Below are 24,312 nucleotides of genomic sequence, written 5' to 3'. Positions count from 1 at the left end.
AAGTGAAACCTCTCCTCTTCCTATTCTAATGCAGTCCCTTCTCTATCTCCATGTTCTAAGGAGCTTGCTTCAGCCTCACCCTCAGGTTCTAGGATTTTTACGATGGTGCCTTGTCTATGGATAGTTATTAGGTGGTCTTCTTGTGAGGGGGACTAAAAGCTAGGAATAACCTATGCTGCCATCCTGATGTTGCTTCTAGGAGCTCCCAAATCACAGCCCAGGAGGGTGGGAGTGGGTTAATGGTCCATTACAAAGGCCAAGGTCCGTATGTGTATCACTTGATATGTAGGTGGGCATGACTCCCCCTGGGTCCCTTGGTGTATGGTGCTATGACAGAATCAAAGCCAAACAGAGCTGCAGTAAAGTTCTCAGCGGACAGAGCTGTTTCCAGGTATGCAGTTGGGACCATGGACAGAGGATCAGCCAGCTGAGAAAGAGCCTGCCTTCTCAAAATGGGTCTCCTTGGTCTTGGACTGCAGTGGGATTTCACCAACTCCTAACTGGATCCCAAGCTCTCACAAAGGCACTCTTGCCTGAGGATGGACTCCAAATTATTGTTGTTGAATGGGGGATATAAATGAGGGACATCTTATTTGGCCATCTTGCTGGCATCACCCTCCCCAACTTATTTAAATATGAGAGCATGACCTTACTTCAAAATCTGGCAAGGACAACAGCAATATTTAAAATCTGTAACACATCAAAACCATGTGGGATTTATTTCAGAAATGCAAAATTGGATTGACACTTTAAAATCAATTAATTTATTTCACCACAATTACAGAAATAAAGAGAATGACTGTATCATTATCTCAATGGATGAAGAAAAAGCCTTTTATGAAATTTAGCATCCCATCATGATGAATCTCTTAGCAAACTAACACCATATGAGAATACTGAAAATACATTGCAGAGCACAGATTTATTTTGTGACATCATTCTGGCTGTTCAAAATGTATTTTGGTTTCCTCCTTAATTTTCTTTTGCTCAGGGTAATAAAGAACTGATTAATGAAGAGCTTAATAATTATACATGAAATACCTCTGCATAGAAAAAAAAAAGCATTTCACAAGCTCCACAAGGCATTTAAGAAATTAACTGAATTTAACAGGCAACTTGAAACAAAGCAAAAAGAAGTATTAGAAATATAAGGAAGACATTCCAACAACAATGCCATTCAAATGCCAGTCATATTTATTTGTGGATGGGGCTTGGTGACACATAACACTGCACCCATAGCTCAAAGCTAAACTCTTTTCTGCCACCGTGGAAGATCAGAACTGGAAATTTATTTCATATATGCAAGACAGGATTCCAGACAGTCAAATCTCTAATTACTTCCATGAAGAACAGCCCTTATTTGAGTTCCCTTCATGGCTCAGTGGAAATGAATCTGACTAGAATCCATGGCTCAGTGGAAATGAAACTGACTAGCATCCAGTCTTGATCCCTGGCCTTGCTCAGTGGGTCAAGGATCCGGCGTTGACTTGAGCTGTGGTGTAGGTCGCAGACATGGCTCAGATCTGGTGTTTCTGTGGCTGAGCCAGCGGCTACAGCTCCAATTTGACCCCTAGGCTGGGAACCTCCATATGTCGCAAGTGCGGCCCTGAAAAAAACAAAAAAACAAAACAAAACAAAAGGCAATAAAAAAAATGGCCCTTATGGAAACCATTCCCCTAGGAATCCTCCTCTTGTCCCAGAAGAGTCTTGGGGTGAGCCCTACAAAATATCTCTGCCATAGACCTTTCCTTGATTGACCCAGAGACCAGCAATGGCCCCCAAAGACTTCCTACACCAGCACTGGGGAGCACTGAAGTGGTCAAATCATCAGTGATTTTGGAGACAACATTGCAACCCCATGGTACAAACTGTATCCTCCAATTCTTGGCCTAATGAGAACTAATTCACTGTCCTTGCTGGAAATACTAGAAAGGAGCCTGAAGTTAAAGGAGAGGTCACTAAAGGCTCAACAACAAAGAATTAGTTTCTGCAGATGTTTCTCCAGCTGTAGAACCCAGCACATGTCACAACTAATAGGTTCTCTAGGGGACAAAATCCCCTTCTTATCTACCCAAAAAAGACAAAAGCAGAAAAATATTTACCCATCAAATGTCAGGTAGGAAAGAGTGGATGGAAAATTTTCATTAGCAACTGCTTTCCTCCTTTGCCTGCATGTCCTTTGACCAACTCTACCACCTCCCCTACCTGCTGAGCAGAGTCTAAGGCCAACAGCAGTGTGGGCATATGTAACACAGTGCCCTCACAGAGTGGTGAGCTTCTCGCCAATAGGAACTTCTGTCACAAAGCTCAGACCTTTCAGGGTTTACGTAGGTGGAATGGGAGGTGGAGGGGATTACATAGTATCAATAATCTGTGAATGATTTTTACTTTTGCACACAGATGCCAAGTGTCTGAGTGTCTGAAAGGGAAGAAGGAAATGACCTTTGACTGAGAAATCAATGGTGGTTAATTATTAAAAATATCAGTCATTCCATATATTCCAACCTCTGTTTCCCAGATTCCAGTAATTACAAGACTGAGAGAATCATCTGAAAGCATTCAAGTGCACGTAAGAGCCCAAACGGAGAAAGGATGGATAGAGCTAACAACTCAAGGTCCCAGAAGCCCAAGTTTGGAGGTCCTTGTTTCATGCTCAAAGTTCAGTTCTGCTTAACTTCCCATTGCCACTGCCAGGTTCTTTTTTAGCCATGGGAAGGTCTCCCTGAACTCTGGCCTGTGGGCTGTAAGACAGATTCCGAGGCCGTGCATGTTTACTTCTCTTATCCTGCTCAGAATAGTCATTTCCCAGAACGACACCCTCCCTTTCTCATGAGTTCTGAGTATATGTATTTAAGCATTGTCAGGTGCAGAGGGAGGTACAAAAAAAAATGTACCACCTAATCTTTGGCCTCCGGGGGCTAACAAGTCCTCCGCCACTGTAAATTAACTGTAAATTCCCTTTTAAAGCTCCTGTCATGCTCTTCATTGAGCTCAATCCCCTTTTATCACCATCTCCACAGACATGGGAGAACCTCTCCTCCACTTCCTAAGAGTTAAATTAAACATCTGATTCAGAGCCTTTTTTTTTCCCCCCTCTTCGCCAGGCTCACTGTGTAGATTCACCGGCTGTGAACTCCGGTGATCCACTTCTCAACTGTGAAGCCGAGGACTTAAGAGTATACTGGCTGCTCCTGGTGAAAATGTGATTGGTCTCTCCTTCCCATGTCTATGGCCCCAGGGGGAGACTTGGACAGCCTTGTCCTCAGCCTGCTGGATATCATTCTTTTTTCATTTCTGGTTTGCACACCATTCCCTCACTGCAACATCACTGAGGGGTCTCCCAGTCTCTCCTATGCTCAGGCCCCCAGCCTTATTTAGCATCCTCACACGCAGCATGTATCACCTCCTAATTTATGGAGAAGACTTAAAGGGTCTTTTTATTTGGAACCCAAAGCCTCATACTTTAACCCTCCCTTCTCTGGCCTCATCTTCTCTGGAGAAAACATATTCCCTACCAATGCCCCAAACCTAGAGTTAAGAAGAAAGAACCTGGGAGTTTCCATTGTGGTGCAGCGGAAAGAATTCAACTAGTAACCATGAAGATTTAGGTTCAATCCCTGGCCTTGCTCAGTGGATTAAGGATCTGGCATTGCCGTGAGCTGTGGTGTAGGTTGCAGATACAGCTCAGATTCTGCGTTGCTGTGCCTGTGGCTTGGCACAGGCCAATGGTGTACGTCTGATTTGACCCCTAGCCTGGGAACCTCCATATGCCGTGGGTGCAGCCCTAAAGAGCAAAAAAAAAAAAAAAAAAAAAAAAAAAAGAGCCTACAAATAATTTGTTTCACAGAGTATAGTCTGAGGAAGACATGAAAGCTGATATTTCATAAATGAACCTGTGGAGTCAGCATCATGTCAGGGAGAAAACGCACTAAATTGCTAATTCTGCAAGTAGCATTCTTTATCATCTTAAACATTCATAGCTTAATTATAATAAATTTAAAGCTTATAATTTAATAAATTTCTGTTCTCAAGTTTAAAATCTTTCTATTAATGAACTAATAAAGACTTATTGGTCCCTAATACAAATTTGCATATGGTAGATGCTCAACAAATTTCTTGGGAAAATACTTCGCATATTTCCCATTTTGCTTCTTTTCTAATAAAAATTTTATATATAGTCACATGAATAAATTTGTAATGGCTCTTACTTAGAGATTATTGCTTCTTCCTCTTCTCACTACACCAGAGTTCCTTCCACTCATGCCATAAGAATCTATAATTTTGGTAAAAATTTGGAATCAAATTGCAGTGGATACCTAGGAAATAAATTTAACTTCTCAAAGTTTAATAGTAAGAAAATAAGCAATTCAACTGAAAATAGACCAAAAATACATCTATAATGTGGAATACCACAACTACACTCAATAAATAAAAGAATGAGCTATTGATACATGTAACAATTTGGCTGGATCCACTTACATTGGGTTTAACTACCCTTCCTTATCTAGCTATTTATGAGATGGAATGGTAAATACTGACTTTACCCCTTTCCTTTAATCATATATAAAAACATAATAGTATGATTTCTTCCAAAGCATCACTTTAGCTGTATCACACAAATTTTGATATGTTTTGTTTTCATTTTCATTTGGTTCATATATGTTCCAATTTTCCTTGTGATTTCTCCTTTACCACATGGATTATTTAGGAGGGCACTGCTTAATTTCCAAATATTCAGGCATTTCCCACATATATTTCTGTTACTGATTTCTAATTTAATTTCATTACCATATTAGAAGATACTCTGTCATTTTAATCCTTTTCGATATAGTCAGACTTGTGTTAAATCCCAGCAAATAGTCTATATTGATGAATGTCCTAAGCATGCTTGGGAGAAAAATGTGTATTCTATTCTTAGATGAAACGATCAATAAGTGGCAATTAGGCCAAGTTAGTTAAAAATGTAGGTCTTTTTAAATACTTTAATACAAGAATTTTCTTCTACTTATCTTCTATAGCTTCCTTTGTTCTGATAGTACGTCTACTACTTGTTAAATCAGTAACTGACAAAGAAGTGTTGAAATCTCCGATTATAATTAGGGATTTGTCAATAATTTCAGGTATATCAATTTGCTTCTATTTTAAACTCTGGTATTAGGTACATAAACATTTAAAATTGCAGTATCTTCCTGAAAAATTGACCCTTTTTATCTTTTGAACTGTCCTTGTTTATCTATGCTAATATTCCTTATCATGAAGTCTACTTTTCCTGATATAATTTATCCCCTGAAGCCTATTTTGCTTAGTGTTTGTATAGCATATATTTTTCCATCACTTTATTTTTCATCTTTCTGGCATTTATATTTAAAATGCATTTATATATAAATATCATAAGTCCTGCTTTTTTAATCATGTTGAAAAATTCTTTTAACTGAATGTTTAGTCCATTTATTTTAAAGTAGCTGTTTATTCATTTAAGTCTCCCATGTGTCTAGTTATTTTCTATTTGTTTTTTCTGTTTACTATTCTTTTCTTTCCTGCTTTATTTTGAAATAATCATGCATTTTTAGTATGCTGCTGTATCTATTAGCTTGGCTCTGAAGTCCTCCTTTTCTTCCTCATTCTTTTTATTCTTCATAGTTGCCCTAAGGTTTACAATATGAATATTTAAATTACCAAAGTCTACTCTGATTTTACAATATCTCATTTTTTACATACAACACAAAAAAAAACTCAACAGTATATTTTTTTTTAATAATTTTTTTTCCCACTGTACAGCAAGGGGGGGTCAGGTTATCCTTACATATATACATTACATTTTTCCCCCACCCTTTCTTCTGTTGCAACATGAGTATCTAGACAAAGTTCTCAATGCTATTCAGCAGGATCTCCTTGTAAATCTATTCTAAGTTGTGTCAACAGTATAATTTCATGCATTCCTTCTTATTTGTGCCTTTTGTAATTCACTTTATTTCTATATATGTTATAAACCCCATAATACATTGGTTCAGTTTTAGCATTATACAATAAGTTATTTTTCTGTACAATGGACTACTATTCGGCCATAAAAAGAATGAAATAATGCCATTTGCAGCAACATGGATGCAACTAGAGATTCTCATACTAAGTGAAGTAAGTCTGAAAGAGAAGACAAATACCATATCATATCACTTATATGTGGAATCTAAAATATAGCACAAGTGTACCTATCTAAAAAACTAACAGACTCACAGACATAGAGAACAAATCTGTGGTTGCCAAAGGGGAGGTGGGAGGAAGTGGGATAGATTGGAGTTTGGAGTTAGTAGAAGCAAACTATTAAATTTAGAATGGATAAGCATCAAGGTCCTACTGTAAAGCACAGGGAACTATATCCAATCTCTTGACATAGAACATGATGGAAGATAGTATGAGAAAAAGAATGTGTGTGTACCTAGTGTATGACTGCGTAACTATGCCATAGCAGAAATTGACACAATATTATAAACTGAGTATATTTTAATTCCAAAAAAGATTAATAAGTAGCAAAAATATTTTCAAAAATAGCAGAGTTGGAGAACTCACATTTCCCAATTTTAAAAACTTACCCAAAGCTGGAGTAATCGAGATTGTGTGCTACTGGCATAAAGACAGATCATATGGACCAATGGAACAGAACTGAAGGTCCAGAAGTAAAACCATATATATCTTCTGGGCAACTTCTTTACAACAAGGGTGGTAAGATAATTCAGTGGGTAAAGAAGAGTCTTTTCTTCAAATGGTCTGGGACAACTGAATATAATGAGCACTACTTCAACAGACTGTACATTCTTAAACTCATGTGGAATATTCATCAAGAATAAAAATCATATAATATCTGCTCTTAGACCACAATGCAATCAATCAGGAATCAATAACAAAAAGATAACTGAAAAATCCCAAAATATATGGAGATTAAAAACATGCTTCTAAATAACACACGGGTCAAAGAAGAAATCTCAAGATAAATTTTAAAATATTTTGAACTAAATAAAAATGAAAATACAGCTTATTGAAATTTGTGGGATTCAGCAAAAGCAGTGCTTAGAGGAAAAATTATAGTATTAAATACACACATTAGAAAAGAAAAAAGATCTAAAATCAGTAACCTGAGTTTCTACCTAAGTAAACTAGAAAAAGAAGCACAAATTAAACCCAGAGTAAGCAGAAGAAAATAAATAAATGATTAGAGCAGAAATCAATGAAACTGAAAACACAAAAATCAATAAAGAAAAATCAATGAAACTAAAAGCTGGTTCTTTGACAAGAGCAATAAAATCAGTAATTCTCTACCCAGGCTAACCAAGAGAAAAAGAGATAGGATACAAATTACTAATATTAGATAAAACAGGAAATTACTACAAAGCCCACAGACACTAAAAGGATGATAAAAGAATACTTTATCAAACTCTCTGCCTACAAATTTGATAACCTGGATGAATGGACCACAATTCCTTGAAAGACACAGCCTCCCAAAATTAACACAAGAAGAAATAGACAATCTGAATTCTATATCTATTAAAGAAATCAAATCAATTATTAATAAACTTCAAAACAGAAAGTACCAGGCCCAGACAGTCAATGTAAGTTCATCAACTCTAACAAACACACAATCTGATCTGGGATTTTGATAACATCTACATATGTGGAATCTGCATATGTGGAATTAGGAGATATATGGAAAATTCCAATATCCTCCCAATTTTGCCATGAAACAAACTATTCTTTAAAAAATTATTTTATAAAACATTCATTCTTAAAGGTTAAAAACAGTCATAATAAAAAAGAGACAACCCGCAGAAGGGAAAATAATTATTTTCAAATACATATCTGATAAGAGTCTAGAACTCAAAATATATAGAGAACTCTTACAGCTCTATAACAACAACAAAAAACAGTTTAAAATGTTTAAGAGTGGAGTTCCTGCTAAAACTCAACAGGTTATGATCCTGACTAGTATCCATGAAGATGTGACTTTGATTGTGGATCCTGCATTGCTTCAGCATAGGTGGGCAGCTATAACTCCAATTCAACCCCTAGCCTGAGAACTTCCATATGTTAAGTAGGTGCAGCCCTAAAAAAGCAAAACAAACAAACAAAAAAAAAACAAATAGTTTAAAAGAATCATTTTTATACTGAAATACTTTAGCCTTATTGTTGAAAACTAATTTACTATATATGCATGGATCTAATAATTCTGTTCTCCATGCTGTTACATCAGTTCATACATATTTTACCATTCCACACCTGTAGTATTTAGATTAATGTAGATTTATAGTAAACCCTTTTTTTTTTTTTTTTTTTTTTCTTTTTAGGGCCACTCTTGCAGCACATGGAAGTTCTCAGGCTAAGGGTTGAATTGGAGCTGCAGCTGCAGGCCTGAGCCACAGCAATGCAGGATCCGAGCTACGTCTGTGAACTAACCACAGCTCGAGGCAATGCCAGATCCTTAACCCACTGAGAGAAGCCAGGGATTGAACCTGGGTCCTCATGGATACTAGTTGGGTTCATTTCCACAAGGGGAACGTCTATGGTAAACCTTCATATACTACTTGTTTCTTTTTAAAAATTGTTTTGTCTATTCTAGGTCTTTTGCATGTACATGTAAAATTTCAAATGAATTGTCAACTTCTATATTTAAAAGCCTTAGGAAGGAGTTCTGCTGTGGCCCAGCGGAAACGAATCTGACTAGGAACCATGAAGTTGAAGGTATGATCCCTGGCCTTGCTCAGTGGGTTAAGGATCCAGCGTTGCCATGAGCTGTGGTGTAGGCTGGCAGCTATAGCTCCAATTTGACCCCTAGCCTGGAAACCTCCATATGCTGCAATGTGGCCAAACAAATAAATAAATAAATGCCTTAGGAAATTTTGGTTAAGATTGTTTGACTATACTAACTTAGAATTGTCATCTTAATGATATTTAGCCTTCCAATTCAGGTGCATAATGCAGTCTTTATTCATGCTTTAATTTCCCTCAGTAATATTTTACAGCTTTCTGTGCTGATGTCTTCACATTATTTATAAAAGTTATCACTAGTTTTTATAATAAAATTTAGTATTACAAATGTTTTTCTAATTATTTTCTGCTATTTAGAATGTTTGTGTATGTAATCTTACATTGTGAAAGTTTCTTAAATTTACTTAATTCTAGTACATTTTCTATCATTTTGAGTTTTATCTATATACCAAAGCAGATCATACTTATTACAATTTATAGTTATTCTTTTATAATTTTAGAGTTTTTTAATGCCTTCAATTTCTTTTCCTTACCTTGTTGCACTGGTTAGAAACAGTAGGACAATACTGAATACAAATGACAAGAGGTTGTTCACAGAGACAAAACATTGTCTTTCACTGTAAATTGTCTTAATAGCTGTCAGTTGAGAAAATTCCCTTCCATTGCTAGATTGCCAAGATTTTTTTTCATGAATGAGGGCTAAAGTTGTTTTTTTCCTGAATGAATCAAGTTAATCATGATTTCTTTCCTTTATTATACATATGGTAAATTTCACTGACTTTCAAATATTAAGCCAATCTTTTGTTACCAAAAAGAAACCTATTTGTTCATGGTGTGTGATCCATTTTACATAGAGTTGGGTTTTATTTACTAGCACTTTCTGAATGATTTTTTGAAAGTTTATTTATGAGGAATATTTTTATTTCCTTTTCTTTTTGGGTACGTTATGTGTAAAGTCTATCTGATTTGGAATTTGAATGAAGCTGGCCTCAAAATAAAGTGAAAAATACTCTCACTTTCTCTCTAATGTGGAAGCTTATGAAGAATGTGTACAAGTTACTCCTTAAATCTTTGACAGAGTTTACCAGTGATGCCACTGAATACTAGATTATTCTTTGTGGGGAAATTTTTAATTTAATTAACTCATATTTTCTATTTTTTCCTGGGTCTAATTTGATTATCTGTGACTTTCAAAGATTTTATCAACTTAAAGTGGAGGAACCCATCTTCCCTTCTTGTTTTATATATGCAAGATCTATAGTAATGTACCCCTTTAACTGAGTTTTCTTGCTTAGTCTGACTAGAAGTTTATCAAATTCATTTATTTTTTTAAAAAAGATTTTGGTTTCATTTATTTTTGTCTTCTACTTCATTCATTTCAGTTTTCATCTTTATCACTTATATTCTTCAATTCAGCTTTAATTTCTCTTCTTTTTTAGCTTCTTAAAGCAGAAACTCTATCATTGAATTTGAACCTTCTTTACCCATATGAGCACCCAAAGCTATATAATTCTAAGAACTGTTTTAGCTCTATCACACAAATAGTTTTTATATCTTGTTTTTTTTCCCTCTCCCTCTCTTTTTCTTTTTTTTAGGGCCACACCCACAGCACATGGAAGTTCCCAGGCTAGGGGTCGAATGAGAGCTACAGCTCCCGGCTTATGCCACAGCAACACGGGATCTGAGCCACATCTGCAACCTACACCACAGCTCACAGCAATGCCAAATTCCCAACCCACTGAGAGAGACCAGAGATTGAACCTGCATCCTCATGAATACTAGTCAGGTTCGTTTCCAGTGCGCCACAATTCTTGCATTTTCATTCAATTTAAGATATGTCCCAATACTCCCTGTTATTTGACCTATGAGATATTAAAAAATTAAAAAACACACTTTTGAATATTTGTAGATCTGTCTGTATATACATTTGTTATTTCTAACTTAATTCCATCATGATCATTTAATCCATACATTAAGTTTTATTTTAAAGTCCAGAAAATAGTCCACCTTGGTGAATATTTCCTGAACACTCGAAACATATTTTCTCTGAATATTAAATTTTCAGTTTACAGACTTTCATCACATGAAAGATATTGTTCTACTGTCTTCTGACTTGCATTGTTTTAAATAAGTCTGAATTTTTTTCTGTATTCCTCTGTACCTAATTTCTTTTCTCTCTGGTTGCTTTTAAGATGTTTTCATCATTGGTTTTGGCAATGTGATTTGGATTGGTGCTTTGGTGTGTGTGTATGTTTCTCCTACTTGTATTTCATTGAACTTATTAGGTGGGTTTGTAATTTTTATCAAATTCTAAAATGGTACTGTTATTTATCTAAATATTTTTATTGTACTCCTCACTCCCTATCCTTTCCTTCTGGGACGCTAACTGGTTTTATGTTGACCTGTTTGATTTTTTTCCACAGGATACTGAAACTATTCTAATCTTTTATTTATGTCTTCCTTTCTGGGTAATTTCTATGTTCTTTTTCTTAAGGTTCAATAATCTATTCTTCTATAGCTCCTAATCTGCTATTCATCTTATCCATCAAAATGTTCACTGCAGATAATATATTTCTTTTATGTCCAGAAGATATATTTGGTTCTTTTATATCTTTCATTCCTCTCATTACATCCATGATTTCTTACAAATATTACATATATGTTCAAGGATTGAAAGTGGTTCAACATCCATCACTTTTATGTCGATATTTCTTCTTCCAACTGATTTTCTCCTGTCTGTGAGTGACTTTTTTGGTTTCTTTATATACTGACTAGTATTTTAGTGAGTGTTAGAGATTTTGAATTTTGTGTGTAGAATGCTGCATTTTTTTTTTCTTTTATACCTTTAAAGAGTATTGAACTTTATTCTGTCATGGGACTAGGTCACTTGTGGATCCTATTGAGCTTGATCTGATTGTACTCTCTGTTTCATAGGGTGTGACTCATTAGCTTTTAGGGTTAGAGTGGCTCTATCCTAAGAAACAGTCTTACTAAGGTCTCAGTTGAGGGTCCAGAGTGTTCAGTTAGGCTTCTCTGCTCTAGCTGGTCAGATCCCAGTGTTTCACAGTCAAGTGTAAACACTCGGAACCTCTGTTTAGTTCACATTTCCCCACAACTTTCTATACTAACCTTATAATATTTGGCTCAACATACACATCGCTTAGTATTCTGCTAACGACTGAGACACTTATGCATAGTTCTGGAGTTCTTATTTTGTGCAACTTCCTCTTCTCTGATACTCTGACCCACAATTTCCAGCCACACTGCCATCTTAAAATTTCAATTCATCTCCTTAGCTCAGTAATACTCTGTCTTCTACTTTGCAAAACACTTCCCTATGCCATGTTTTGCAAAGAGCGTTTAAGCAAAAGGCAAGGGCGATCATGCAGCTTAACCTTTGTGTTTTTCCTCTCTCAAGAATCACCATCTTGGGAGTTCCCTGTGGCACAGCAAGTTAAGTATCCAGCATTGTTGTCACTGCAGTGGCTTGGATCCCTGCTGTGGTGCATGTTCAATCCCTGGCCCAGAAATTTCTGAATGCAGCAGGCATGGCCCCCCAAAAACAAACCAAAACAACAAAAAAAGAATCATAGTCTTTCACTGCCTGTTGTACAATCTGTCTGTTGACTCATACTTTCTCCTGCCTTTTCTTATGATGAAGGGGCTAATAAAGTAGTAGTTACTCCCTCCTGAGTGGAAGGAGCAATATATAATTGATTTTATGACTTTCTTTGTGTGACATTTATCAGTTTATTGTTCTTCAATCTCAAATTTCCCTTCATTGCTTGCTCTGAAGAAACTGAGCTGGGCCCTTGACAACTGGCACAACATTAAGCTTTGTCAGTACAGGGCACTGTAGACACACCACAGAAAGAAGGGACTTCCCTTCCCAGTTCCATTGTGCTCTAGTTGGCAGTTTTCTTCAACACAACTTGGCTTTGCCAGCACTAAGTTTCTCCAGCATGGGCAGCTTCTACAAGATCCACCTCTGCAGAACATGGCAATCAACAGCACCCAGAAATAAGTAGTTTTCCTTAGCATCCACTTTGCATAGTAGTGCCTCCAGTAAGACACCATCCTTAGAATAGCTTTCCCCAGTACAGTAGCAGGCAAAATTTCTGGCAAATCCCAAAGTGTGGATATCCACCAAGTTCTCCTGGCGTGGTACATTGCAATGTCTCTCTCATACAGTGGGTCAGTGCTGTAACCTCTCTAATAAAGCCTGGATCTTAGCCCTTATACAGGAAAGATTGTTTATTTCTTGGGCACTTGTAGGGTTTTTAAATTCATCTTTATTAAATTTTCTTGAATGTATACATGAGGTGTCTGAACCAGAGCAGATTTCTTATTATGCTCACCACATAATCAATAGTCAGAATAACATGGAATCATTAGTCTCTCCACATTTGCAATCCTGCAGAGTAAAGTGATAAGAGCCAAATGGAAAATATATCCTACACGAATGGCAGGATCACTCTGTATGCAAGAGATGGAGAACTATAAATGTCTTCCATTTATACAGGAGAGATTATTTTTCTTCCTCTCCTTCTGAGAGAGTCTCCTTGGAAACAGGATGCAAAGAATCCTTACTCTAATCCTTTGTTATTAAATAAAGTGTCTGTGGCTTTGACAACCTAGAAATTTCTTCATGGCACCAGTCCACCCCTTTTGAAGTGTAACAAGCAGAGACATAATACTCTAACTTAGGTTCCCTACCAAAAATGCAACCATTTGGTTCTTGGGAAGATAAAGGAAGCTTATTGTATGGAAGCAATTAGCTATATACCATTAGAGAGACAAATGGTCTCAGATTTAATCCTTACTGTAAGAAGTAAAATGTTCCTAGGGGAAAAGAGACCAAACCTTCTACTCTGATAGTGTATGCATTTCCATGGCTCAGGAAACTAAGGTTTTTATAGGATCACTAAAAAAAATCCAGAGAAAATTTGCTTTCTCACAATACCCTATCTTAGCCCTAGGGATAGGAACTGTTCCCTACATCTGCTAATCCTATATTCTTTAGAATTATCTTAATTTCTACCCAATATCTCTTATTGCTCCAGTTCCTTGTCGTAGTTACTAATTCCTGATATTAAACTTCCTATTCAAATTACTGTGTGATATTTGTCTTTTAATTGGACCTTGATTGATACAGAATTAGAACTTACCCTCTCATTCTTAGTAAGACATCTCAAGTAATTGCTACTTTCTGTTCAACATATCCAATGTGCACAATTTCATCAACATAGTTAGTACACGTGATGTTCTATGAAATGTCATGACAAGAAAGATTTGTGGTCTATTTATGACAGGGCCATATTAATGACCTATTTGTGAAAGCCCCAAAGCAAGACTGAAAATACATTACTGGCCCTGTCCGGTAAAAGCAACTGCTTTCAGCTGTCTTTAAAATATGTATAGAGAAAACGTCATCAAGATCAAAAGCAACTTACCAAGTACCATGTTCTGAATGGATTTGCTCCTGTAGAGATACTACATCTGGAACAGCAACTGGTGTCACAACCTGATTAAGTTTACAATGGCCCACAGTCATTTTCCAATATACATCTGACCTATTCACAGGCAAAATTAGAGAAATTAAATAGAGATGTGATGGGTATTATCACCCTTGTTTCTTTCAGGTCTTTTATGGGGCCACTCATCTCTACAATTTCCATAGTGATTCGCTATCTTCTTATTTACTATCTTGACAGGGAGAGGAAATTCTAGGGGCTTGCACTTAACACTTCATACCATAATGGCCTGCATGTCAGGGAGCCACTGTGGGGGATTCTTCCAGTCACTAAGCATGTCTAGTTTAATTTTAAATTAGAGAATGGAGGAAATAACCACCGGTGGGTCCCTGAACCAACTGATTCACTGTGTGTCAGATCAGAGCTAATGTTATCCCCTGACTCAAGGCAACACAGTAGAGCATCACAATGTACCAACCAGTTTCCAAATATATTTCAATTCACAGACCATAGGCACCTTGACTAAAAGGGAAACCACGTCTCCTTGAGAAAGGGCCCTACATCATTAATACAAACACACAGTGTAAATCTTTCACGAAACCTTCCCCCCATAAAGGGACTTGTACCCGTATAACAGAATGATTTCACTGAGGAGTAGAAAATACCCAGACCTTTCAAAGATGACTTGACATTGCCCCTAAATTTATGCTCACATCCTGAGACCAAAAATCTCACTATGGCTCATCAATCACATGATGGCTTACAGGAGTCAGGTAGACAAAATGACATGCATGGTAGATATCAGCCAGCCTCTTTCCCCAACTACCTTAGTGTTTGTTCAAAGGCTGTCATGCACAGGTTGCCCAGATTAGCAGAGATGTCACCTATACCTAGGCTCAACAGTGTGGACTTCCCCTTATCAAAGCTGACCTGGATAACATCATTGTGGAAGCCCTAATCTGCCAAAAGCAGCAACAAACAATAACCCTTAAACATGACAACATTCTTTGTTAAGAATCAGCCTGGTGGCAGATTAATTATATAGGATCTCTTTCATCATGGAATGGGTAGAAATGTGTCTTCATTGGAGCAGATACATGTTCTGAAAATGGATCTGCTTTCTCTACCCATAATGCTTCTTTCTGCCAATCCTCCTTTCTGTGAACACTTAGAGCACCTTAACCACTGTCATGGCACCCCACAGCATTCCATCTGATCAAGGAACTCACTTTACAATAAAAGAAGTACAGTAATGGTGTTATGTCTACGGAATTAACTAGTTTAGCCCATATTCCATCAGGCAGAAATAGCTAATGTATCTGAAAGATGAGTGCCTTTCTGATGACTCAGTTAATCCACTAGCTGTGAATAGATCTTAAAGTGACTGGATTATGCTTTAAATCAAACAGTGTATCAGATAATTTTATAGCCAGAATGCATGGGTCCAGGAGTTAAGGGGTAGAAATGGTAATGGCTTCTTTTATTCCCATTTCACCTAATAACTCACTTGCAGTTTTTCCTGTCCCAACATTCTTAGCTCCACTGGGCTTAGTCCCCATAGGCAAAATATTTTTAATCAGGGAATATAACAAAAATAATTAAATTTAATTAGAAGATGAGCCTGGCCATTTGTGGCCCCACACCACTGAACCAACAGTAATCCCCTATTAATTAATCCTTTATATTAAACTTTCATTACTCAAATTGTGTGATTTCTGTCTCCTGAATGGACCATGACTGATATACTTTTGTACACTAAGCAACTGAAATATTTTCTAAGCACTGCTTTAGCTGCATCACATTTTAATATTTTATGTCTTAATTTCTATTCAGTTCAAAACACTTTACAATTTCCCTTCCTGTTTAACCCAGCAGTTAGCAGACTGTGTGTCCATTTCCAAATGTTTTTTCAAGAATTTTTGTTTTATTTATAATTGAATTCCACTATGGTCAGAGAACATACTTGTATGATTTCAATCTTTAAGGCTTATTGAGCCTTGTTGTATGGTTCATATGTTCTCTCTTGCCTCCATGTACACTTGAAAAAAGTGTGTTTTCTGCTATTGTTCATTCGAATGTTCTATAAATATCAGTAGGTCAAGCTGCCTGAAATGTGGAACAGCTGTTGTATATGCCTCTTTACTGTTTACTCAATCACTTGCTAAGAGAGGATTATTGCAATCTCTCATCAGAATTGTAAATTTGCCTATTTCTCTCTTTATTGAACTTAGTTTTTGGTTTATTTATCTTAGAGCTCTATTAGCAGGAGTGTGCATATTTAAGAGTGTCAGGTCTTACTGAGGAAATAACTATTTTAATAAAATTTCCCTTTTTTATTAGTGGTAACATTTCTTGTTTTGAAATCTACTTTGATATTAATTTCAAAAGGAAGATGAAAGTAAAGATATTTTTAGATAAGTGAAAACAGAGGGAATAATTTCTACACTGTCCGAAATGCTAAAGGATGTTTAGAAGGTATAATCAGTCCAGTACAATTAGAGTTTGCATGGCGTATCTTTCCCCACACTTTTTCTTTCAATTTATCTGTATATTCCTATTGCAAGCTTCTTTTGAATAGTACATAGTTCTCTTTGTATCCATTCTGACATGGGCCTCCTCATTGACATGTTTAGTACAGTTGATCCTTGAACACCACATCTTTGGACTGTGCAGGTCCACTTATACACAGTTTTTTTAATACATGCCCCACTGTGTTTACAGTCTGAGGTCAGTGGAATCCACAGATGTGGAACCCCAGATACAAAGGGCAAACCACAAAATTATATGTGGATTTTTGGCTGCTGGAGCAGGAGCAGGAGTGGGTGAGCACCTTTATACCTCATCATTGTTCAAGGGTCAACCATACATCCAGGTTGAACATAGTTATTAATACTATTAAACTTAAATATACTCTTTTGCTATTTCTTCTATTTGTCTCATTTGTTAGGAGCCCCTCTATTCCTTTATTTCTTCTTAGATATCAATATACTTCTAAATATTAAAATACTTGAATATTATATTTCTGTATTGCTTTCAAAGGTATATACCTCATTGCATTATTCTTTTCATTACTGTTCTATGGATATGCATTTTTTACTTTGTTACATTAAAAATGTTTCTTTTTTGTGTGTATGTGTCTTTTTAGAGCCGTACCCACAACATATGGAGGTTCCCAGGCTAGGGGTCAAAATCGGACCTATAGCCACTGGCCTATGCCATAGCCACAGAAATGCCAGATCCAAGCTGCGTCTGCAACCTACACCACATACCACAGCTCATGGCAACACCAGATCCTTAATACACTGAGTGAAGCCAGGGATCCAACCTGCGTCCCCATGGATACTAGTCAGATTCGTTTCCACTGAGCCATGATGGGAACTCCTACAATGTTTCTTAAGAGTTAAAATCATACCACTTCTGGATAAAGCCATCTTGTAACAGTATAGTTATATTTACCTCTCTTTATGCTATAGGTGTCATGTGTATGACATCTATATACATTACAAGCCTAACACTACATCATAATATTTTTCTTTAACACAAGTGAGAGAAGAGAAACAAGATATTTCCCACACATTTACCATGTCCAGTGATATTCATTTCTCTCTAAATTTATAGTTTGCATATGATCTCATATCCCCTCAACCTAAAAAACTTTAGTATTTCTGGTAGTGTATAATTATCTAAATTTTCTCTTACCTGAACACGTCTTTACTTCAGCTATATTTCACACAATCTACATGTATGAATTTATACATATGTGTGTGTATGTGCATAATTTTTGAATGACTTTTTACTGGTTATAGAATTCTGGCTTAACATTAAAAACATCATTCAACTATTTTCTGATCTCCATTGTTTTTGTTTTGTTTTTTCATTTTTTGGCCACGCCCATGGCATGTGGAAGTTCCCAGGCCAGGAATCAAACCCATGTTGCAGCTGCAACCTGTGCCACAGCTGTGGCAACACCAAATCCTTAACCCATTGTGCCACAAGAGAATTTCCTAGGCTCCATTGTTTTTCATTAGAAGTCAATGAAATTACTGTTGTTCCCTGATATTTAACATGCCATTTTAACTGGTGACTTTCAAGATTCATCTTTGGTTTTAAAGATTCATCTCCAAGTTCCCATTGTGGTGCAATGGGTTAAGAATCCAACTGCAGTGACTCAATTCACTGCAGAGGCACAGGTTTGATTCCCAGCCCAGCAGGGTGGGCTAAAAATCTGGCATTACCATAGGTGAGGTGTAGGTGACAACTGCAGCTTGGGTTCAACTCCAGGCTTGGAAACTTCCATATGCCATGGGTAAGGCCATTAATATATATATATATATTCAGCTCTGATGTACATAAAGTTGATGTTCTTTGTATTTATACTGCTTGAGATTCATGGAGGTGCTTGAATCTATAAGTTTATATTTCTCACTAACTTGGGAAATTTTTAGCCAGTACATCTCCAAATATTTTTGTGACACATTCTCTCTCTTTTTAAGACTCTAATTACATGGACATTCGCCTTCTTGTATTGTTGCATGGATCATTGTGACTTTTCATTCTTTTATTCCCTCTGTTCTTAAGATCAATAGAAATTATTCAACCTGATCAAGTTGACCATTTCTTTAACCAACTCCAATCTGCTGTTGAACAGACTAGTAAATTTTTCATTTCAAGTATTTTAATTTTCAGTTTTATAAATTCTATTTCTTCCTTATTATAGCTCTCATTTCTTGACCAAGAATCCACATGTTTTTTCATTATGCCATATTTTCCTGTAAATCTTTAAACCTACATATACTACCTGCTTTTAAGTCCCTGAATACTAATTTGGGCCATCTTAAGGTTAACTTCTATAGACTATTCTTTGCTTGATTATGGGTCACATGTTTCCATTTATTCCCATTGTTGAGCATGTTTTAATTACATTCTAAACACTGTGGAAGATACATTACAGAAATTCTTGGATTTCTTAATCTTGGTAGACTTGTTATTTCTGAGTAGGCACAATGTCAGAAGTCTCCCTATAGTGGTAATTGGACTTGCCAAATTCATTTGCTTTGACCTGATCCTTCCAATACATGAAAGGGTGAAGTTACCACGTTAGGCCATTTTCTTTCCTGGGGTTCCACAGTACTCTGTGCTTAGTACCAATCACACTGTATATTGGAAAGGGTTGCAAGCAGACTGTGAGGTACTCAAGAGCAAAGCTCAGACTTTATTGATTTCTGCATTTAGTGCCTAACACAATGCCTGATACGCCGAATGGATAGGCATGTCATATTTGTTGATTAACAAACTGAATCATTAAAAGGTGAGAAATCATAACGTGCTAACACAAATTTCACAAAGTACTAGAATAGGGGGGTCATTTAATTCAGAAGCAAAGACTCTGATCTAAGCTCAGTTCCAACTAAAGGTATCAATGAACTACACAAGATAGATTTAAATGCCCATGGTAAACATTTAAAGAAATATATTCACGAGGTTCAATACACTTTGTTTACAAAGGCAGGAAAGAGAACGCTTCAGGAAGAGTCTATCAATACTGATTGAAATGAAGCTGCATCATCTAAAAAGTTTACTCATTCATCATACCTTAGACCCTGATAAGAATAAAGTGTGTAAGTATATGTGCGCACGTATGGATGGAATACAAGGACAAGGAATTTAGGCTTAACCTATCTATAATTGAGGCTCACTTCTGTTTTAGTCCTACTTCTGTCTCTAATGGTGTATGTGACCTTAGGGAAGTCCCTTAATCTATCCCCAGTGCATTTAACTGAAAATGAGGCCGTAGTATTTACTTTTAGGAGTGCTTCTAGAATCAAATGAGGTCATGACCAATCACTAGAAATGAAATTGAAGAGGTCATAAAATCACTCCCTACAAATAAAAGCCCAGGACCAGATGGCTTCACAGGTGAATTCTATCAAACATATAAAGAGGAATTGGTGCCCATCCTCCTTAAACTCTTTCAAAAGGTTGAAGAAGAAGGAATACTCCCAAAGACATTCTATGAGGCCACCATCACCCTCATTCCAAAACCAGGCAGAGATACCACCAAAAAAGAAAACTATCGCCCAATATCATTGATGAATATAGATGCAAAACTTCTCAACAAAATCTTAGCCAACCGAATCCAACAACATATCAAAAAAATTATACACCATGACCAGGTTGGGTTCATCCCAGGTTCACAAGGATGGTTCAACATACGCAAATCAATCAACATCATACACCACATTAACAAAAAAAAAAAAGTCAAAAATCATATGATCATCTCAATAGATGCAGAAAAAGCATTTGACAAAGTTCAACATCCATTCATGATCAAGACCCTCGCCAAAGTGGGTATAGAGGGAACATTCCTGAATATAATCAAAGCCATTTATGATAAACCCACAGCAAATATAATCCTCAATGGGGAAAAACTGAAAGCCTTCTCACTCAAATCTGGAACAAGACAGGGATGCCCACTCTCACCACTGCTCTTCAACATAGTTTTGGAAGTCTTAGCCACAGCAATTAGACAAACAAAAGAAATCAAAGGCATCCATATAGGAAGAGAAGAGATCAAACTGTCACTGTATGCAGATGACATGATTCTATACCTAGAAAACCCTAAGGACTCAACCCCAAAACTCCTTGAACTGATTAATAAATTCAGCAAAGTGGCAGGATATAAGATTAACATTCAGAAGTCAGTTGCATTTCTGTATACCAGCAATGAAGCATTAGAAAAGGAATACAAAAATACGATACCTTTTAAAATTGTACCTCACAAAATCAAATACCTCGGAATACACCTAACCAAAGAGGTAAAGGACCTATATGCCGAGAACTATAAAACCTTAATCAAAGAAATCAAAGAAGATGTAAAAAAATGGAAAGATATTCCATGTTCCTGGATTGGAAAAATCAATATTGTGAAAATGGCCATCCTACCCAAAGCAATCTACAGATTCAATGCAATCCCTATCAAATTACCCATGACATTTTTCACAGAACTAGAACAAACAATCCAAACATTTATATGGAACAACAAAAGACCCAGAATCGCCAAAGCAATCCTGAGAAACAAAAACCAAGCAGGAGGCATAACTCTCCCAGACTTCAAGAAATACTACAAAGCCACAGTCATCAAAACAGTGTGGTACTGGTATCAAAACAGACAGACAGACCAATGGAACAGAATAGAGAATCTGGAAATTAACCCTGACACCTATGGTCAATTAATCTTTGACAAGGGAGGCAAGAACATCAAATGGGAAAAGGAAAGTCTATTCAGCAAGCATTGCTGGGAAACCTGGACAGCTGCATGCAAAGCAATGAAACTAGAACACACCCTCACACCATGCACAAAAATAAACTCCAAATGGCTGAAAGACTTAAATATACGACAGGACACCATCAAACTCCTAGAAGAAAACATAGGCAAAACACTCTCTGACATCAACATCATGAATATTTTCTCAGGTCAGTCTCCCAAAGCAATAGAAACTAGAGCAAAAATAAACCCATGGGACCTCATCAAACTGAAAAGCTTTTGCACAGCAAAGGAAACCCAAAAGAAAACAAAAAGACAACTTACAGAATGGGAGAAAATAGTTTCAAATGATGCAACTGACAAGGGCTTAATCTCTAGAATATACAAGCAACTTATACAACTCAACAGCAAAAAAACCAATCAATCAATGGAAAAATGGGCAAAAGACCTGAATAGACATTTCTCCAAAGAAGATATACAGATGGCCAACAAACACATGAAAAAATGCTCAACATCGCTGATTATAAGAGAAATGCAAATCAAAACTACCATGAGATACCACCTCACACCAGTCAGAATGGCCATCATTAATAAATCCACAAATAACAAGTGCTGGAGGGGCTGTGGAGAAAAGGGAACCCTCCTGCACTGTTGGTGGGAATGTAAACTGGTACAGCCACTATGGAGAACAGTTTGGAGATACCTTAGAAATCTATACATAGAACTTCCATATGACCCTGCAATCCCACTCTTGGGCATCTATCCGGACAAAGCTCTACTTAAAAGAGACACATGCACCCGCATGTTCATTGCAGCACTATTCACAATAGCCAGGACATGGAAACAATCCAAATATCCATCGACAGAGGATTGGATTCGGAAGATGTGGTATATATACACGATGGAATACTACTCAGCCATAAAAAAAGGATGACATCATGCCATTTGCAGCAACATGGATGGAACTAGAGAATCTCATACTGAGTGAAATGAGCCAGAAAGACAAAGACAAATACCATATGACATCACTTATAACTGGAATCTAATATCCAGCACAAATGAACATCTCCTCAGAAAAGAAAATCAATCATGGACTTGGAGAAGAGACTTGTGGTTGCCTGATGGGAGGGGGAGGGAGTGGGAGGGATCGGGAGCTTGGGCTTATCAGTCACAACGTAGAATAGATTTACAAGGAGATCCCGCTGAATAGCATTGAGAACTATGTCTAGATACTCATGTTGCAACAGAAGAAATGGTGGGGGAAAAACTGTAATTGTAATGTATACATGTAAGGATAACCTGACCCCCTTGCTGTACAGTGGGAAAATAAAATTTAATAAAAAAAAAAAAAAAAAAAAATGAGGTCATGAGTATGAAAGACCTTTGTGAGGTGTGAAGAGCTACATAAATATTAGGGACAGTTATTAAATAAAATAGTTCAAGTAGAGCGTTATTGCCTCTTACCATGATGCTTGTCTCATCTAAAATTCCCAAATGTTATCTCTCCCGTCACAAAAATACACCAGTGCATGCACACACACACTCACACATACTATCACACATGTGTGCACACTTCAGGAGCAGCATCGAAAGTGATCTGGGATTTTGCACCCTTTAAATATGCCTTTTTAAAAATTAAGCCCTGTGTGCCACACACTACCCATCTTAATTTGGCTTAATTTTATCCCTCCAGCCCACCTCCCTCCTCTTTCCCTCTGGAAACATTTGTACTCATTAAGAAAATGTTTTATTCTACTTATTGTTGGTAGTGCTGCAACTATTTTCTCTAATCCATCATGCATTGCAAATAGAGAATGTGAAAGGCCATCAAGTGAAACTGGTTTTTCTCTAGAGAAGCTACAAAGTCAACACTGTGAAAATCCTATTTCAGAACTTGTAAGATCCTTAATAGTCTGTTTCACAATTTTTTATAAAAGGTAAGTATTAAAATATCTTAACTCTTGGTCTTAAATGTCAAGCTATCAAGCAGTTTTAAGTTTGTTGTTTTTCTGGTTATGGCTAAAACATTAACCCAGTGTTGATCCAGTTTCCTTCAAAAGAAGGATTTTTTTTTCCTAGCCCAGTTTTAAGTGACCAATTAACAAAAAATATATGAATGTCAACTGATTATGTAACAAATGAGAATGGCTTATAGGCAATCCTGCAATGGGGAAAAGTAATTTCAAGTATGCTCCCATTACTGTCATCTCTACTCTGTTATTTTCTGTTAATTTACTTTAGGTGATGGAAGTCTACAGATAGGATATCCTTCCAGATAGGTATCTCTGTCCCAAAACAAAAAAACACCCTATATACCCCAAACAAAACAAACTTGTAAATCCCTGGACAAGACCTTCTACTTATATTTGTTCATACATTCATCTTTCTAAGATATATTAAGCACCTACTATTTCTCAGGCTAATATTCAACACGGTAACAAAGATGAATAATCCACCTGCTAGGACTTACAACTTCTCCAAGCTTGTATGTCTTTGCTCAGGCTCTTTTCTTTCCCTTGATTGTCCTCCCTCAACCCTCTCACACTTCCACTGACCCAATGCCACCAAAAGTTAATTAAACATCACCTTTCTGAGTTATTTTCTGACCTTCTAGATTTGACCAGTTCTTTTTGTACAACACTCATGACCCCAAAATACAACGCCTATAGCAAGTTTTTGTATTTTTTGCTATTTTGTCTGTCTTCCCTATTGGACTGTAACTTGAAACAAAGTCCCTGTATTACTCATTATTGAACCCTGGAGCTGGTTAACTGCTTAACACACGATGCTTGCAAAATAACATACTGAATAAATATGATA

At 36.7% G+C, this 24,312-nt stretch overlaps 1 protein-coding gene across 2 annotated transcripts in view; it reads right to left on the bottom strand.

Moving 5' to 3' along the window:
• Positions 1–24,312, bottom strand: part of LOC100520241 (olfactory receptor 10J1) — a 323,932-nt gene that overhangs the window by 188,887 nt on the left and 110,733 nt on the right. The gene's annotated exons all lie outside the window — the stretch shown is intronic.

This window comes from Sus scrofa, chromosome 4 (assembly GCF_054392235.1).
Source record: "Sus scrofa isolate SSC_HxYL_T2T_F1_AM1 chromosome 4, Sscrofa_HxYL_maternal_Yorkshire_Landrace_v2.0, whole genome shotgun sequence".
Taxonomy (NCBI): Eukaryota; Metazoa; Chordata; class Mammalia; order Artiodactyla; family Suidae; genus Sus; species Sus scrofa.
This window is presented reverse-complemented; position numbering and strand designations above follow the sequence as displayed.